This window comes from Triplophysa dalaica, unplaced genomic scaffold, assembly GCF_015846415.1.
Source record: "Triplophysa dalaica isolate WHDGS20190420 unplaced genomic scaffold, ASM1584641v1 Contig18, whole genome shotgun sequence".
In the NCBI taxonomy this organism is placed as follows: Eukaryota; Metazoa; Chordata; class Actinopteri; order Cypriniformes; family Nemacheilidae; genus Triplophysa; species Triplophysa dalaica.
The window spans coordinates 62,483-82,500 of NW_026622652.1; the positions used below are offsets into that span (position 1 = coordinate 62,483).

At 39.2% G+C, this 20,018-nt stretch overlaps 1 protein-coding gene across 4 annotated transcripts in view; it reads right to left on the bottom strand.

Annotated features, from left to right (window-relative positions):
• The window catches only part of LOC130417128 (heparan sulfate glucosamine 3-O-sulfotransferase 1-like), an 88,219-nt gene that overhangs the window by 30,809 nt on the left and 37,392 nt on the right, over positions 1–20,018 (bottom strand). For 2 of the 4 annotated variants that reach the window (XM_056742430.1, XM_056742433.1), the window contains exon 1: positions 1,089–1,292. The exons of the other annotated variants lie outside the window; for them this stretch is intronic. The gene's annotated coding sequence lies outside the window, so the exon portion shown is untranslated. Of the gene's footprint in view, positions 1–1,088; positions 1,293–20,018 lie in introns of those variants that run through there. 4 annotated transcript variants of the gene reach the window in all.

Here is a 20,018-nt window from a genome sequence, read left to right on the forward strand (position 1 = left end):
AACACCACATGCAGGCATAAATGTGCATTCCCAAAAGGCTAAAAGACTAATTCATGTGATGAAACTGCACATGCTTTTTAAAACAGAGATTAAACACAAACACGTCTACTTTATTATCTCCGTGGGGACAGTCCATAGGCATAATGATTTGTATACTGTACAAACTCTGGATTTCATCCCTAGCCCTTAAATCTAAAGGTCATAGAAAACTTTTTGCATTTTCAGATTTTTTTAAATATTGTTCTGTACGATTATAAGCTTTTTGGTGATGCGAGTCCCCTTGAGTTGTTGTGCATTAGGGGGTTAGGTCCCCACTGGGATATCAAAACAAGGTCTCACACACACTTTTGGTTCATTATCTCCATGGGGACAATCCATAGGCATAATGATTTATGTACTGTACAAACTGTGTATTTTAATAATAATAATAGAAATTGTTTTGCATTTTTTAATTCTAAAAAAAAAAATGTTCTTTTATTGTAAGCTTTTTAGCCAATGAAGAACTCAATTTTGGTCCCGACGGTGACATGAGTTGTGTGCATTAAGGTTTAGGTCCCCATCGGGATATAAAACAAGGCCACACACACACATGCACAGACACAGACACAGGGGCACACACACACACACACACACACACACACACACAAAATTGTCAAGGAATTTTTGTATGTAAATGTATGTTTAAAAGAACACAGACACTCTGCTTTAAAGACTTTAACGCAAGCAACAACAGAGTTCTTTATATATATAAGCACACAAATCCGACAGATTAAATACCGCGGTATCATTTCATTACGGTCTGATACGGTCACGGGGATGTAAAAACTGCGCGAACATAAAATAATCGTGGCAAAGCACACAGCAGTAAATGCGCAGCTCTCTCTCTCTCTCTGTTTAAAGATGGTAACAGAGTGTTTTGGACATGTTTGCTCTGCTATCTCTCAGTACTCTGATTTAAACGACGCTGTAGATGTTCAGTCTAGATTCCTGCACACAACGCGATAGTTTCGGCACGTTCTGAATCAGTGACGATGAATGTTTGAAGTAATGTGTCGCCGCACGCGCAGGTGAGCATGTGATGGACGCACCTGTGTTTCCTCGCGAGCGCTCCATCGCGCCGCGTCTCCTCTCGAACCTCCGGCGCGTCCCGCAGAAGCGCTGAACTCACGCGCGTCGCGTCGCGTCGCGTCTCTCACACACGCGAGGAAATAATCGGAACCGCTGCGTCTCCACAAGCGCCGAGCGCGACACTGATCACACACTCGAGCTGAGTTCAGCGCGAGCGAGCGTGCGCGCGCGTGTTAAGGCGTGCGTGCTCTGTGTGCGAGCGCGCGTGCGTGACCCTTACGAAAATTAATCATGGTTTTATTAGAATTATTAGAATTGACTAGAAATATAATTTTAAAGTTCAATTTAACCTATTTAATAGTACATATAGGAATTTATAGTCTGTTTAATATTTGACCCGTGATTCTCTTTATCTTAAAAGTGTTTTTCTCTCTGTGTGTGTGTGTGTGTGTGTGTGCGCGCGCGCGCGCGTGTGTGCGCGCGCTGTGTGTGTGTGTGCGCGCGTGTGTGTGTGTGTGTGTGGAGTTGTGAGTCGTTTTGTATGTGGGTTTGAACCGGTGTGTGCGTGTCTGTCTTCTGTGTTTACACCTTTTTTGTTTTGACCTGACTTGACTATTATAGTAAAATTGTAGTAACCATATCTTTGCAGATTAAATACGATTTGTGTTTCAATAAATTGACGACAAATATCAGGATAAAACTGTGATTCATTTATAGAATGGGCGCGCGCGGACCAGTGTGCGCGTGCGTGTGTGCAGTCGCAATGAAGCTGCAACGATCTCAACACATGAATGAACTATTAAATATTTGTAATGAATGACGTTTGAATATCTTGTATTGAAGTTCACCTCAGAACAACCAGATTTCCGTGAGAATTTCCTAATGAAGATCATGAAAATAAACGTCAATGTCTCTGTATTCATGTAAACATGCGATCTTCAGTATATTTCTTACACAAGTCACATAAAAAATAAAGTTCAAATAAGTTCAAAGTAAAAAACAACAACATGCCCTTTAATACCTAACTCTGACATAAATTTGGTTTTATTTAATTCGATCTATCTATCGACTTGCAGAATCGTATTTCTTCAGAAATGCCACAAGAAATCAGTTTATATGTAACAAAACGTGAAAGTCATGGTGCTGGTACTTTAAAATCAAAGTCATTTCTATGGTCTAGTTACAGAAGCACTTATTCCTGTAAAAACTCTCATGTTTGTTTTAAACATGTGAAGAACATGTGAGAGTAGCAGACAGTGATACATGAACTCATGTGCTGCTGATGTTTCACTGTGAGCTGAATGTACAAACACAATTCAACCGAATAATTCAGCAGTAATCCAAACTATTGATTTAAGAAATGAACACTTACTCCACTCGTTCGTGCATGAAACGCACACACCATCATACACAGATCAGATTATCATGAATTATTCTGTGAGTTTTGTCAACAGATTCAATCTGTAAATTAATTTCATGGAGGATTGTAATTTGTAAAGCTGTTGTGTTGACTGTGCAAATAATGTCTGAAACATCTGAGGAACACATCACGTTCTGTGTATTACACAATCAATCAATACACCCGATCGATATCTTTCCTGTCCAATTTAGACCACCGTCACATATTCTTTATTTCCCTCTCTCTTCTGCACAAATCATCATAAACAAGCACACAGCGACATCAACACACCAGTGTTTTTACAGCTCTTTCATCCATTTGCATTGTATCCAGAAAACAACAAAGAAAGTACATGTTAACCAAACACAATACTGTCGACCTTTAAAGTGAATTACATCAAAATAAACAACACACAAGCAGGAAGTAGTTTTGTGAGTAATGAAAGCATCCGGAGAACATCACATCGTGGGTTTTGATTTTATCTCCATGATGTCCCTTACAAAATACATTCAAGTGTGCTTAATACCTTATCCAGACAGAAGTCTTGCAGTATAAAAGATGGTAAACTAGCAGTTTACTGAGAGTATACTTGAAAGTGTGGAATTGTGCTACACATATAAATTCACATAAAACAGTAGATTTACAAGTAGTACGTTGATATTAGTATACTTGCTGCAAACAGTTAAGTATAGACTTAAAATATACGTGAACTATACTTCAGTAAAATGAAGTTGAAGTATACTTCTTACCCTGCGGGATTACAGCAGATTACAACAACGCTGAATAAAGCTTTAAAATGGGTCAAAAGCCCCCCGGAGTGATCTAATCATGTATTCTGTCTTTCTTGTCTTACTGTCCGTTCGGTGTGTGAGCAGCAGGAATCTTCAGTGTGTGAAGAAGAGCAAAGAGAAGTCAAGCTGAGGTCACATTCATTTTTTAACAGCCGACTGCTGTCACACAAGGACCGACATCACAGACACATTGTTGTAGAGCTGAGGAGAGCTGATGTGAGCATCCACAGAACTTGTCTTGAGATCTGTGAGCACTGAGCAAAGACATATACACATGCACAAGCGTATTATTAAAAAGAAGAGAAACCTCAGACAAAAAGTCTGACTTTAATTCTACGCACCGCTGGACTCAATAAATACACAAACTATTTAGAGATTCATTTCTGTCAGAGGACATGTATACGTGTGGCAGACGCTATTATTCAAAGTGCATTTAAATGTATCGTATATATTTTTACTCGCTACTGTATGTGTGTGTTCCCCTCCAAATCATTCACTTACCAAACCCACTCCTCTCTAAAACCCTTTGTCACTACAAACACTCATGTCACAGTACATCTGCTGAACAGCTCCTTTTAACTCTCACAAAAGAAGAAATATAGGTTTCAACAACAGCACATGTCCGTGTTTATGGGTGTTCCAACTTTTCTTTTAATATTTCAGTATTGTGGAGCTCTCACTGTGATCGATAAAAGACTGTGTGTCAGTGGACAGAAACTTTGAAGACGTCCACAACACAGCCAGACACAGAAGTCTAATGTATGAAGAGAACTCAAGATAACTGTTATAGTCTTACAGCTCCCACAGCAGTGCTCACGGCACATAAGAACAAAACACTCCACACCTCTCTCTCTTTCTCTCTCTCTCTCTCTCTCTCTCATAAGATCATTCAGACACTGGATGTTTAACCCATCTGATGCTCATGTTGCTAATGAACATTTTTATCTCTCGCTCATTATTAAACACGTGAAAAGACGAGGAAAACATTCATTAGGTGTTTATGTTTGTTTCAGCTTTCCTCATTTGTTTTACAAATGCTTTCCTGTGGCTCAGTGGTAAGAGCGTGACTCTAGCTATGCCGAGCAGTGTAATGCAATGTAAGTTGCTTTGGATAAATCATCTGCCAAATGCATATATGTAAATGTAGACAAAACAAAACGTTCAACAGAAGTACGAGTCCAATTAAAATCTAATTTAAAAACAGATGTAGTGTTTGTGAACTTTAATCTCGGAGCTGTTCACGGATAATGCCCAACACTTAATGTTATTTCATGGTTTATATTTGGACATAAAATTACCACGGAGAGAACGGCCAATATTTTCCACTGAAGGTTTAAAGGGATAGTTCACCTAAAAATCAAGACATTTTGTACTCACTCACAAACGTTCTACACATGTCAAGACCTCCCTGTATATTTGGAACAGAAATAAATATATTTTTGATGACATCTGAGAGCTTTCAGGTCTCCTCAATGACATCAAGGTAATTCTAAAAAAAAGTAGTGAAGACATGGTTGAAATACTGTATCTGATCATAGTGGTTCAATTGAATCTTTATGAGGCGAAGAGAGTACTTTATGTGCACAAAAAATAGCAAAATTACGAATTTAATCATCCTATTCTTCTCTTCCTTGTCAGTGTATGACGTGAGTTCATGAGAGCAACACAACACTTGCGCATCAGGGGTGTCCAAAATGACAAAATTTGGATTTCAGGGTGAAATTGATGTAAAGCAGACGCTTCTCCACTCTGTGTGAGAATGTTCAGAAGATTCACTTTATTAATCGAGTAAGAAAGCCACACATCATCATCACAACACAACATCATTTTGTCAAAGAGTTGCTTAATCAGCGTAAACGCTTTTACTTCTGCCGATCACTTTTCTCTTTCATGTATTCATGTTGAAGGTTTGTTGTGTCAAAGATGAACAATGTGTCTCATTTTCAGATTCTTGCTGATTTGAGAGAATGTGATTGGACCTAAAGGAAGAGTTCTTCTAAACTGAAATCTGTGACATTGAATATTTCACAAACCTCTACAGCACAGTCTTTCTTTTATATTTATTATAACTGTGCAAGGACAGACAGCCTGATACTGGGTAAATAAAGACAGATGTTTTGTTTGAAATCTTTTATTTATGCATTGCGGTGTGTGGACGTGTCGGTTTGTTCTCCATCATCTCATAGATCTCTAGCTGTTTCTCCAACCGTTCGCTCGTGTTCCAGTTCAATTCTGGACAGAATTTCATGCTCTCTAAAACTCATTATAGCCAGAAAACAGTGAGATGAAATTTCAGTATCATGCAGAGATGTCTAATAAAAACAGACTGTGTATTAACAGAAAGATAAAGGTCAAAGATAAACACAAAAGTTTCCGGACAGATCAAGAGTTAGAGCGCTAGCACACTTTCATCTCATAGAGCCAAATAGATTTACATGCGCAAACAGAAAACTCTTTACCTAAAGCTTTAGCAGCGAGATGAATGATAAAGATGGGGCCGGTGTGTGTGGGATCAAGTTGGCGTGGGCTGCGGGCTCCCCTGGACTACTACATAACAGAAACAGAAAGAAGACTATGGATGACATGGATCACGGGAATACCAACCTGCTCTCCACGACACAATTCCCCTCGGATTGTGCGAAGGAAGGCATTTTCATTTTCTAGATCATTTCAAGTTCAAGGAGAATCTCCGCAGCTCAGATGGCCCTAGAAAACGCTCGCTCCATGGTCAACAAAACTTTTAGTTGTAACAACTTCATTGTCTTGGTCGATCTGGATTTCTTCTTCATACAGTCTTGGATAAATGCAGGTGATTGAAGTCTCCTCTCTGAGCTTGTACCCCGTGACTTTACATGTTTTAATAACCCCTCGTCCGACTGGTCAAGGAGGAGGGTTGGCGACGGTTTATAAAAACATCTTCATTGCAGACTGTTGACCACTGCTTATCCTGCTAGCTGTGAGGTCCAATTAATTCATAACAATTCATTTAGTCCCATATTGATCATTCTTATATATCGACTAACAGCATTGAATAATTTTAACGAAGAATTTGCTGACGTTTTAGGGGACATCCTGACTAATCATGGTTTTATTTTAATTATGTGGGATTTTAATCTTCATGTTTGTTGTGCAGCTAATGCTTTGGCAAAGGACTTTTTAAATCTTATATCCTCCCTGAACTTTGTGCAATGGGTAAACCATCCCACTCACTGCCTTGGTCATACATTAGATTTGATATTAACTATGTCATAGTAGCGGCTGATGTTGTCGTTAGTGATACTGTCTCCTCTGATCATAGACTTGTGATCTCACCACTCTTCTTACTTCTTCATCTCCTACTATACCAACTCAAGCATGTTAGTCTTGTACTTTAATGCATTTTCTAACATGTATTTGGAGAATTACCTACCTATTACTTCTGAGCCGGTGTCCTTTGACTTGAATGTTGATGATCAGGTACATTCCTTCAATAACAGTTGTTGTAATATTTCAGATGCTATTGCACCATGAAAGCTTCTTAAACTAAAACGCAAAACCCAACCATGGATGAACGGTGTTATTAGGGCGCTCAGACAGCAATGTCTCCAATGCGAGCGAAAGTGGAAGAAGGATAGAAGAATATACTATGAAATGCTAATAGATTCTCTATCTAATTTTCAAAAGGCTGTCAAGAGTGCAAAGACGAAATATCTATCGGAAATGATAGCCAAAATTTCTTACTGTTCCCAAATTTTATTTTCAACTATTGACACTCACATGCAGACACTCACAGAGACGTCTTCCTCGTTATGGGAAAATTTCCTCAAGTACTTCTAGATAAGGTTTATAATGGCCGAGCTCAACCATCAACACTGATGAATTCTACCACCGACCACATTTTACCTACTAATCGCTGTAGTGGATTTGACTTGGTCTCTTAACAGACTTGTAAAGAAATCACTCTAAAACTAAGATCCACCTTTTCTCCTCATGACGTGTTGCCCCTACGGTTAATCAAACAAATCTTTGATACTATAGGCACAGACTTAGTGAACAGAATACATAACTGTCTTTTGACTGTTTCAGATGAGTTTTGACACTTCCGTGTCACCAATCCCAAAAAAAGCCTTCATCTGACCCCGTAGTTTATTCACATTTTAGGCTATACAAATTTTATGCTTCAAAACTATCTGAATAGAAATGGTATTTCAGATATATTTCAGTCTGGTTTTAAAAAGCTACACAGCACTGAGAAAGTCTATAATGACATTCTAATGTCCAATGATGCTGGTAATAATCGTAATACGATGACAATAATGTTGATAGATCTCAGATATCTCGCTTGGAGCGTTTTATCGGTGTCAGAGTTTGTTTCGACCCTTCCTGTCCAACAGAAGATTCTCAGCAAATTAGGGAAGCACTCTTCTTCTGTTGCTCATGCTACATGCCGTGTTCCTCAGGGATCAACTCTGGCACGATACTATTCTCACTATAAATGTTACAAATTGGCTCAATATTAAGGAGATTTGGGGTATCTTATCATTGCTATGCCGCTGAGACACAACTTTACATACTAGTTACGCGTTACGACACGTCTACCATAAACCAACTATCAGACTGTCTTCAAGATTTAAAAGCGTGGCTATCCAATAACTTCTATCACCTGAGTGAAGGTGTTCTGTTTGGGCCAACTGAAAAAAACTGATCTGAGCACTGTTCTCAACTCAACTCAACTCAACTTATTTATATAGCGCTTTTTACAATTTTCATTGTTACAAAGCAGCTGTACATGAGACGCATTGAATACAAGTATGAATTCTAAAGCAGCCCCCCCGGCCAGGCAGATAGTGCAAAACAATATGCAAACGGTGGTGAGGAACCCAAAACTCCCATCGAGAAAAAAAACCTCAGGGGAACCCAGGCCCAACCAGGGGATTCCAGTTCCCCTCTGGCAAAAGCTGCTGCCTCTGCACAAGCTCAACAGTGCTTGCACAACAAGGCTTAATAAAAAATATAAAAATTAACAATCTGTTGACTGGGTTCTCTCACATCATGTCATTCATATGTTGCTAAAGATCTGGGCTTTATTTTGGACAGCGCCTTAAAACTAAAGAAAAAAATTAACACGGTAGTCAGCTCCAGCTTTAACAAGCGAAAACTTAAACCCTTCCTTAGCAGGAAGAGAATTGAGATAGTAGTTCATGCTTTTATTTCATCACGACTTGACTACAATCGACTGAATCATGGGCTGTCTGTCTCATCTATTCATAGACTTCAATTGGTCCAAAATGCAGCTGACCGCTGGCTCACAGGCAGTAAGAAAAGGGACCACACTACACCTATTCCTCGTTCACTGCACTGGTTATTGGAAACAGTATTGTATTGAATTCCAAATCTTGTTGGTTGTCTACAAAGCCCTGAAGAATCTCTCTCCAATATCTGTCAGAGCGGTTCACTGAGCACAATCCAGGCAGATCGCTCACATCACAGACCGGTCATCTTCTACGGGTACCTAGATCTAGAGTAGGATGAAGGAAGGACAGAGCCCTGGTAGTAGCTGGCACAAAGTTGTGGAACAGAATGCCTTTATTTATCAAAACAACCCAAAACTTCAAAAGTCTTTTAAAAACCCATCTGTTTTCTTGTGCGTTTCATGTCTTGTGAAGGTATAATGTTCATTTCTGTTAATCGACATAGGAAACTTTGTAAAGCACTTTGGTCAACCAAGTGTGCTTTATAAATCTAATAAACTTGAACTTGAAACTTGAAAATGGAAGAATTGAATTTGTGTTATCCTGTGAACTGAAGATGAGGACATACGAGTGTAAACAAGTCATCTGTTCGCCCTTAAAAGAGATGCTGAGGACTGAAATGAGAATTCTGCTTAATAAACACGACATACAAATTAGATCTCAAATAGAAAAACACGAGCATTATGTAATATTGTCTGCTGTCGTGACATGTTGAATCAGGTACAGTATAAGTTATGATTCTTTTTGATCACAGTGTAATATAAAATAATCATTTAAGAATGAATTCTTTGAGGTTTTCTACAGTCTAGAAGTGTTGGGTTGTATTTGACCCTGCTGGGTAAATACTGCACAGAACAAACTGTTGGGCGAAAATAACCCAAAGGTTAATACTCGTCACCTATGAGACCTGTACACAAGTGTTTTCTGTCGTGTGTCTGAATGAATCACTGTGTCAAACATATAATTGTGTTTTCATTCACACATTGTGCTGTTAAAAAGATATTCATCTGCTGTCGTCTGAACATACTGTATGTGTCCTTACATGAAATCTCTCTCTCTCTCTGTCTCTCTCTTTCTCTCTCTCTTCTGTCTCTCTCTCTTCTGTCTCTCTCTTTCTCTCTCTCGCTTCTGTCTCTCTCTTTCTCTCTCTCTCTTCTGTCTCTCTCTTTCTCTCTCTCTCTCTCTCTCTCTCTCTCTCTCTCTCTCTCTCTCTCTCTTCTCTCTCTCTCTCTTCTCTCTCTTCTGTCTCTCTCTCTTTCTCTCTTCTCTTCTGTCTCTCTCTCTCTCTCTCTCCTGTCTCTCTCTTACTGTCTCTCTCTCTTCTGTCTCTCTCTTTCTCTCTCTCGTCTGTCTCTCTCTCTCTCTCTCTCTTCTCTCTCTCTCTCTCTCTCTCTCTCTTCTGTCTCTCTCTTACTGTCTCTCTCTATCTGTCTCTCTCTTTCTTCTCGTCTGTCTCTCTCTTTCTGTCTCTCTCTCTCTCTCTTTCAAGATTCAAGATTCAAGATTCAAAGGAGCTTTATTGCATGATAAAAGAAAATTTACATTGCCAAAGCACAAGATTTAAATATAAAAATGCAGAAATACAGATTAGGATAAAAATAAGATAGAATAAAATTAAAAGTCTATAAGTAAAAATATATATATATACACATCTCAATATAAACAGAAAAAGAGTTTAGATTAAGTTCTCAATGAGGGTGATAGTGTCAGTTTGTGTGTGTTGTCCTGTCAGTGTTGTGTTGTGTTGTGCTGGTTGTTCTTTGGTCGTGGCAGAGACTTGACATATCTTGCAGCCAGGTTTGAGCTTCTTGACTTTTCTCCCAGTATGTATGAGATCTTGTCCTTTTGTTGAAACTGGTCAAAGTCTTTGTGTAAGTTTGTAAACTGGGGAAGAATGTTTCTCTGATGTGTGTGTAGTTGGGACAGGAGAGGAGAAAGTGCAGCTCTGTTTCCACTTGATTGTGTGTGCAGTGTGGACACAGTCGCTCTTCTCTCGGTGTCCATGTGTGTCTGTGTCTGCCGTCCTCTACAGTGAGCTGGTGATCACTGAGTCTGTACATGCTCAAACACTTTTCTTAGTTTAGGGTCTGATACGCTTGTGAGCTATTCTGACACTTTATATTCTCTCTTTAGTGACAGATAGCATTCCACTTTACTTTGCTGAGCTGTTGCTTCTGTCCAGTGTTGGAGATATTTCTCTTTTTGTATTTTCATCATTTGTTTAGTCTGGCTGGGGTTTGGGGTTGACTTGGGCATGTTTGGGGTTGTAGAGTTAGTTGTGAGATCAGTTGGATGAAGGGGTTTCTCTCTGGGCTCAGCTCTTGATGACTTAAGGCTTTGTGATGGAGTGTGTCTGTGTCGCTGTTCTTAAGGTGTGTGTAGAATTTTAAAGCTCTCTCTCTCTCTTTCTCTCTTCTCTCTCTCTCTCACTGCAAATGACTCACACTTATGATTTTGACCTATTGAGAAAAATCTGTCTGCAGGCCTTAATCTTACACCCCACATTTGCCTGCTGAAGAACGTTGGGTCAGAGATGTTAGATAAGTAAATAAAAGGCAGAAGAGCATCTATGAATCATTTGAGTCTGTAGATTCCCGCAGCAGTCCTGCAGACTCAAATGAGGGTCATTTTGTCGGGTAATGGCGTCTCTCTCTCTAGAGAATCCTTCAGTTTTTGTCTGTTAGAACAGCCAGCGACAGAGGAATCAACCTCTCAACAGGACAGAGAACAAACACACGCTCAAGTGCTCTCTCTCTCTCTCTTATCTCGCCCTATATTTACATGATCTTTTTTTGTCATTCTCTCTTTCATGTGTCTAACTTCCCTCTTTTCTCACATATCTCGATCTGTTTCTCTGTTCATCTGCATCAGTAAAGCTCATCATTATTCATTATTATTCTTGATGAGAGCTCATCAGAACAACCATTGACTTAATAATGAAGTTTTAATCTTAAATTCAAGAGGAGTGTGATCATTCTGTGCTGTCATCAGGCTTGTTTGTCTTTAAGTCGCTTTAACAATTCTGAGAAGATAAAGAAACTGTATTGAGAAAGACCTAACAGCAAATTTATTTTATTTAAGTGAAACCCTATTAAGTGGTCATTTCTGTTGATAGCTTTAACAAAGCAAAATGGAATCCTCCTCCTATTCCCTCCAGAAGCTGTTTAAATCGTCTCCTGTGCACAATAAAAGCCCCGAGATCTCACAAAGAACAAAATATTTCTCAACAGGAGAGAACATCATCAAAGCTATATGTTAATATGGGTTCATACTTTAATGATTTTTATGATATTGATACCAAAATGAAACAGAACTGAGAACTTTATAAGATGTGGGGATCTGGATAAGATCACCGTGAGAATGAGAACATTTCTTCTGGTTGACTTCATCGCTCTGAGAACCTCAGCGAATGAAAACTCAAAGAAGAATATTTCATCAGAATGTGAGTGAAGTGCAGGAATAAAGATTTCATTAAGAATCACGAGATTATCAGAGGAAAGATTTCAACATCACTGAGTCTCTTTCTGAGGCCTTCTCAAAGATGAACTATAGTTGTTTCAGATGAGAGTCGGAAACTTAACCAACTAACTTCATAAAGTTATAAGCAGCGCAGAATATGGGCCAGGGGTTCAACTTCTTAGTTTGTTTCATATGTGAAGAAGAAACCCAGAAACGTGGATGTTAAATATGTAAATATATGTAAATAGAGATGGTGAAATGTTCCTGCAAATTTTTATCTTCTCTTGAATTTTGCTCATGACTTTATATTAGTTTGAGAGACTTTATATACACAAATCAAACACCAAATAAACTCCAAATACAATCCAATGGAATCACTCTACATCAGGGTCAACAAATACTTTTCTTTCAGGGCCAGATTCCAAAAGTATAAATAACATGGGGGCCAATCTTTTTACCATATCCTCATTATTTATTATTTTTGTTATTTATTGCATTTTGTTCCTTTTATACTGTTTTTGTCGCAGTTACTTATAGGTCATATATTAAAATTCACACAAATATTGCATCCAGTATTTTTGCCTTTTCATGATATTTAATTCAAATGGATTTTGTCTTTTTAGTATTTTTTTTATATTCCTTGATGCATTAGTTTACCCAAAAATGAAATTGTTGTTAATTGACTCACCCCAGTCCCCAGTTCATCCAAGATGTGGGCGGCACTGTTTTTTTTTGAAGAAGTTATTTATGAAGATATTTAGTTGAACTAATAAAAGTAAAAAGCGAATACATTAATCTGTGAAAGAAACTATTATCGCATCTTCAGGTGAAATCAATCGCATTCCTGTGCCTCACACACTTAGAAGGGCAGATCCTTTGTAGTGTGAGTTCAGGAGGAATAACTGTTTAAATCATACATAATCAATGCAGTAGTAAAAACAACACAGTGTTCGTACTCTGAGACAACCGTTCATGTAGTGCACTCTTCTTGCAGTTAGCCTACTTTCAAGGGCACAAGACGCGTTTTGGAACATAACCTATCGCGTGCGCAAACCGATTGGCTGTGGATTGGAGATTCCCACATGGAAAGAACCTATATGAGGATATATGCACATATATGAAACCTATATGCAGTATATATGCACATATAGGCAAAATTGAGGTGCATACAGTTGTGTTCAAAATTATTCAACCCCAAATGCTGTAAATGGTTTTAGGGAATTTAGTGTACATTTGTAATTGTATTCAGAATGAAATTCTACAAGGACTTCTTAAAGAACCATATGCAACTAAAATGACATCAATTAGTTTTGTAATACAGTAGTAAATGTTTCTTTTGTGAATTCTTCATTGACATAATTATTCAACCGCTTAAAGACTACCACTCTGAAGAACAGAGGTTCAATGAAGTGTTTTCAATCAGGTATTGAAAACACCTGTGGATATCAGGGAGCAGCAATAAAGCCTAATAAGCACCAATTAGGCAGCTTTAAAATGACTGCGATACTCAGCTCCTTCTAGACATTTACTGGTGTGGTTACAAACATGGTGAGGTCAAGAGAATGGTCCAGGAAGACAAGAGAACAGGTGATTACTCTTCACAGGAAGGGCAATGGCTATAAGAAGATTTGCAAAGATGTTAAACATACCAAGAGACACCATAGGAAGCATCATTCGCAAATTCAAGGCAAAGGGCACTGTTGAAACGCTACCTGGTCGTGGCAGAAAGAAGATGCTGACTTCGACTGCTGTGCGCTACCCGAAGCGTAGAGTGGAGAAAAGTCCCCGTGTGACTGCTGAGGAACTGAGAAAAGATTTGTCAGATGTGGGTACTGAAGTTCTGCTCAGACAATACGGCGCACCCTGCGTAATGAAGGCCTCCATGCCTGAACTCCCAGGCGCACCCCCTTGCTGTCTTCAAAGAATAAGAAGAGTCGACTGCAGTATGCCAAAAGTCATGTGGACAAACCACAGAAGTTTTGGGATAGTGTTCTGTTGACTGATGAAACAAAATTAGAACTGTTTGGGCCCATGGATCAACGCTATGTTTGGAGGAGGAAGAACAAGGCCTATGAAGAAAAGAACACCTTGCCTACTGTGAAGCATGGCGGGGGGTCAATCATGCTTTGGGGCTGTTTTGCTTCTGCAGGAACTGGGAAGCTTCAGCGTGTGCAAGGTACCATGAATTCTCTTCAGTACCAGGAGATATTGGATGACAATGTGATGCAGTCCGTCACAAACCTGAGGCTTGGAAGACGTTGGACCTTTCAACAGGACAATGATCCCAAGCATACCTCCAAGTCCACTAGAGCATGGTTGCAGATTAAAGGCTGGAACATTTTGAAGTGGCCATCGCAGTCACCAGACTTAAATCCCATTGAGAACCTCTGGTGGGACTTAAAGAAAGCAGTTGCAGTGCGCAAGCCTAAGAATGTGACTGAACTGGAGGCTTTTGCCCATGATGAATGGGCGAAGATACCCGTAGATTGCTGCAAGACACTTGTGTCAAGCTATGCTTCACGTTTTAAAAGCTGTTATAACTGTAAAAGGATGTTGTACTAAGTACTAAGATTGAATGTCACTTGGGGGTTGAATAAAACTGATAATGATGTGAGCTCAGAAAAGACATTTGTGGTTATTTCATTATAAATGTTATGTTATTTGTCTGACCTACACGTGCCTCTTTGATTTAATTGTAAGCAGGATGACTGAATGATCATAATCAATGTCAAACCGACCAAAACAATCAATTTCAGTGGGGGTTGAATAATTTTGAACACAACTGTATATGTGCATATACAGGCCATATCTGTATTGCTTCTTTATATCCACATATAAGCCCTATATGTACATACAAGATATGTCTCCTATATAGCTCATGGCAGGATCTGGTGATTTTGTAGCTCATATCTCACTTTGGCATCTGTCATGATGCCTAGCTCATATTTAAAATCAAGGCAATAACTAACAAACTAAAAAAAAAATGCAAAAAACGTATGTATGTGCGAACACGTGAAATTGGTAATCACATGTAATTGGCATGTTATGGAATTTATCTATGGCAAATAAGTGAGAGGAGATGGAAAGCTATGATGTCTACACGTTTTGCTGAAACATTTACAAGGTCAATTATTTCTTGTATAAAGATAGTGGAAAGGAAGGAAATGTATAACAAATGGTTTGTCGTTTTTTTATTTTGTCAATCAAGCCTTTTTTTCCAATTTCAAGTCACTTCCAGATTACAGCTCACATCCACCACATTCAGATTACAGCTCACATCCACACATTCACCGTAACATCCACAAAATGCAATGCAAAATGCAATGTTTTTTAGTTTGTGACGTCTGCATGCGGCGTAGTTGATGATGTCATCGGCATGCGGCATTCACGCCGAAAGATACCGGCTGGGAGAAAAGATGGCGATATCAACATTTGAGATCCGCTATGTCTTACTTGAATGGGGACTATACTATTTTAGCCCTCGACTGTGTCCTGCATTTTTCATTTAAAGATTTTCGAGAAGCTGGTGGAATGAAGAAAAGGCCGCAAACCCTGGCCGGTGCAAACGGGCCAGAATGTTTGACGTGGCAAGTATGATATACCCTAACTTTAGCTGACGTTATGTAGTTACATACCACATTCAATGGTTTTGCTCGTACTTAAAGATGTGTAAAATGGATTTTGCTAGGTACCTGGCTGGCAACTAGCTTAGCTTTCTGGCTCATGTTAGCTAACTAATTTGCTAATGTTAGGGAAGTCAATTGGGACTAATGTTAGATTTGGTAACGTTAAACATGATTAAACGTTTGCAGTTCATGATAACATTTCAATTTTATTGCACCAGAATTTGAAAAAACTCTCCAAATTAAACTGTGTGCAATCGAGAGGGAGAAGGAGGACACACAAGGGCAAACAAATCGTCCCTCACATCCCAAAATCAAAGTACAGTGAGCAGCAGGGGCAGACTGGGAAGGCTTCAAAGAAAAGGTAACTGACTGCACCAATGGTGCTTTACTTAAAGTGATCTCCCCCTCTCTCTTGTTTCTTAATGTGTAGGCATGTGTGTAGGATTGTGCTTGTGTCATCTATGATGATTTCATGTGCTTTGTTGACAAGATGTATGTGCAAGGTGGTGTAACTTAAGTTAATAAGAGTTGGGCTAAAAGTCAGTCTGTCTCTCTCTGTCTCTCAAGGTTGACAATAAAAAGGGAGGGACTTCAAGATATAAGCACCAGGAGGGTGAGAAGCAGGAGGAGGGTCATGACATACTTTCAAAGAACAAGGTACACTACCAGTCTGCATCCTGTGTGTGTGGTGTTACACTTCATTCATGATGAGTACGATTTTTATGGGGGATAAGGGAATCTTATTTGTATAGCGCTTTTCACAAGACACACAAGTCACACCCAAAGCGCTTCACACATGAAAGGGAGGGGGTTCATTCACTCCTTGCTGATGGTGGTAAGCTACAATTGTAGCCGCTGTTTCCCATGGGTTAGACTGACAGAAGTGAGGCTGCTAACATCTGCGCCAACGGTCCCTCTGACCACCACCAACCATTCACACATAGGGATTGGGTGAAGTGTCTTGCCCAAGTGCCTTGTCTGCACCTGCAGGAGCCGGGATTCAAACCCCGACCTTCCATCATGGGACGATCCGCTCTCCCGTTACACTGTACTTGTATGTGTAATGACAATAAATTGAATCCAATCCAATCCCATCTGTGCCACTGTCGCCATTAAATTGCATCTTCTTTTTCCTCTGTTTCTCCCCCTCCCTCCAAAGTTTTGCGTGAAGAAGAGATGTTCTTCTAAATACAACCACGAGGAGGAGGAGGAGGCAACGAACAAGGTACACTTCCCAATCTGCCAACAACTGCAGAAGTTGTTCTTTATTTTAAAAGTTTTTTAATCAGGTTGTTTTAAACTGTTGACGACAATGATATAGCCTATGGGGTTGTGTTAAATTTGTGCATGGTCTGTTTTGTATTTGTAGAATGAATGTTTTCTCCTGTAAAGCACTTTGGTCAGCCTGCTGGCTGTTGTAAATGTGCTATACAAATAAATGAACTTGAACTTGAAGTTGTTCTTTATTTGTGTTCAAGCAAACGAAAAAACGCTTGTGAGTGGCAAAATTTTCTTATCCAAGAATTTTCTCTGCTTTGGATGCACATGATTGACCGTGTGAATGTTAACAATGCAGTCCCCATGACGGACATGTGCATATGAAAGAACGATGCCGCCTAAAAAAAGGGGGATGATGTTGCCAATAAGAATTTCTTTCAGATTTAGCAGAATCCAATCAGAATCTTCCAATAGACGTCTTTACATGACGCATTTTTTTATTATGATCAGCCCTTTATCCAAAATATGTGTCCAATTGCAGCTGTACTGTAAGCACTTTGGGTTCCTGTTGAAGCACAATATTATTATTATTATTATACTGATTTATTATTTTTGTCTTCTCTAGATGCTACATTGAAGAAGCGGCCAGCAGCCACCCGAGGGCAGATAGGCACGTATTTCAATTCGAAGCTCACGGACCTGAGAAGATCATGAAGATCAGACGAAGATTATCGTCTTATTTTTGTTCTTGTACTATTTGATTGTTTGTAAGTAAATAAAAATATGTAAATTTGACATAATGTCACACAAAATTCAAAAAATGGGCTGGACAAAATTATTGGCACCCTTTCAAAATTGTGGATAAATAAGATTGTTTCAAGCATGTGATGCTCCTTTAAACTCACCTGGGGCAAGTAACAGGTGTGGGCAATATAAAAAAACACACCTGAAAGCAGACAAAATAGGGAGAAGTTGACTTAGTCATGGTATTGTGTGTCTGTGTGTGCCATACTAAGCATGGACAGCAGAAAGAGGAGAAGAGAACTGTCTGAGGACTTGAGAACCAAAATTGTGGAAAAATATCAACAATCTCATGGTTACAAGTCCATCTCCAGAGATCTAGATGTTCCTTTGACCACATTGCGCAACATTATCAAGAAGTTTGCAACCCATGGCACTGTAGCTAATCTCCCTGGACGTGGACGAAATAGAAAAATTGATAAAAGGTTGCAACGCAGGATAGTCCGGATGGTGGATAAGCAGCCCCAAACAAGTTCCAAAGAAATTCAATCTGTCCTGCAGGCTCTGTCAGTGTCAGCGCGAACTATCCGTCAACATTTAAATGAAATGAAACGCTATGGCAGGAGACCCAGGAGGACCCCACTGCTGACACAGCGACATAAAAAAGCAAGACTACAGTTTGCCAAAAACTTCTTCTGGGAAAACGTCTTGTGGACAGATGAGACCAAGATAGAGATTTTTGGTAAATCACATCATTCTACTATTTACCGAAAACGGAATGAGGCCTACAAAGCAAAGAACACAGTACCTACAGTCAAATATGGTGGTGGATCAAAGATGTTTTGGGGTTGTTTTGCTGCCTCTGGCACTGGGTCCCTTGACTGTGTGAAAGTCATCATGAAATCTGAGGATTACCAAAGAATTTTGGGTCGCAATGTAGGGCCAAGTGTCAGAAAGCTGGGTTTGTGTCCGAGATCGTGGGTCTTCCAGCAGGACAATGACCCCAAACATACTTCAAAAAGCACCCAGAAATGGATGGCAGCGCTGGAGAGTTCTGAAGTGGCCAGCAATGAGTCCAGATCTAAATCCCATTGAACACCTGTGGAGAGATCTTAAAATTGCTGTTGGGAAAAGGCGCCCTTCCAATTTGAGAGACCTGGAGCAGTTTGCAAAGGAAGAGTGGTCCCAAATTCCTGATGAGAGGTGTAAGAAGTTAATTGATGGTTATAGGAAGCAATTGATTTCAGTTATTTGTTCCAAAGGGTGTGCAACCAAATATTAAGTTAAGGGTGCCAATAATTTTGTCCAGCCCATTTTTGGAGTTTTGTGTGACATTATATAAAAAATTGCTTTTTTTGTTTTTTTCCAATACACACAATGGAAATAAACATGTGTATAGCAAAACATGTGTTAATGCAATACTTTTCTGTGAGAAATACTTGATTTTCTGGAAAAAATTCAGGGGTGCCAACAATTTTGTCCATGACTGTATATAGGTACATGTATGCACACATATAGGTACATGTATGCGCATATATGTGCACATATATGCGCATACATGTGCATATATGTGTGCATATATGTGCATATAATATAGGAAAACGGCCAATTTTATATATGTCACATATATTAAAAACCTATATCAAAACCTATATTAAAACATATATGTTCATATAGGTTTTTTCCGTGTGGGTTATAACGTTGTAAATAACATAAAGTTTCTTGGACCTACCGATCAAATGGCTTTATTGGACGTCAATGTACCGTTATGAGCCGCGGGTGTAATGTAGCAGCGTTTTGGACTTTCAATGATGTGGCATCTCAGGACGTGTATTTCTTAAAGGCTCTTCACTTATTTGACAAGTTAAAGCCGCCAGTTGACAAGCTCTGCTCTACAGACACTTCAACAGTTGTTTTGTCAGCAAAATGATGTCACTTCCTGTAAAAGATGATGTCTTGAGAGAACCGTCTATTAATCGGAATATGTGTAGTGTAGGATCCAAAAGTACATCTACAGCAGATAATGAACTTCAATCTTCAGTTTATATGTTTCTCTAGATAAACAAGATTGATGGAGAACTTCTGAATCATTCTGACTTCAGCACAGTGTGCACCACTGCTCTTCTGACACACACGTACACACACACACACACACGTACACACACACACACACACGTACACACACACACACACACACCATATAATGTCATCAGGACCACAAACACAATGTTTCAAGGACTTCATCAAGTATTTATCAGAAAACAAGTAAAACAGAGCGAGTGAGTGTTAAAACAATGATGAGGTTCATCTCAGTTCACACGACACCAGAAGAAAGTCTAGATTGTAATAATAATCCAGCTGTTACTCTGAGCGTCTGGAGACATGTTAAGATTTTACAGGCCTCTATGAAAGTGTCATTATATTTTACATCATTTCACAGAGGAAAAATAAACATTCACAACCGCCAACTGCTTTATAATCTACA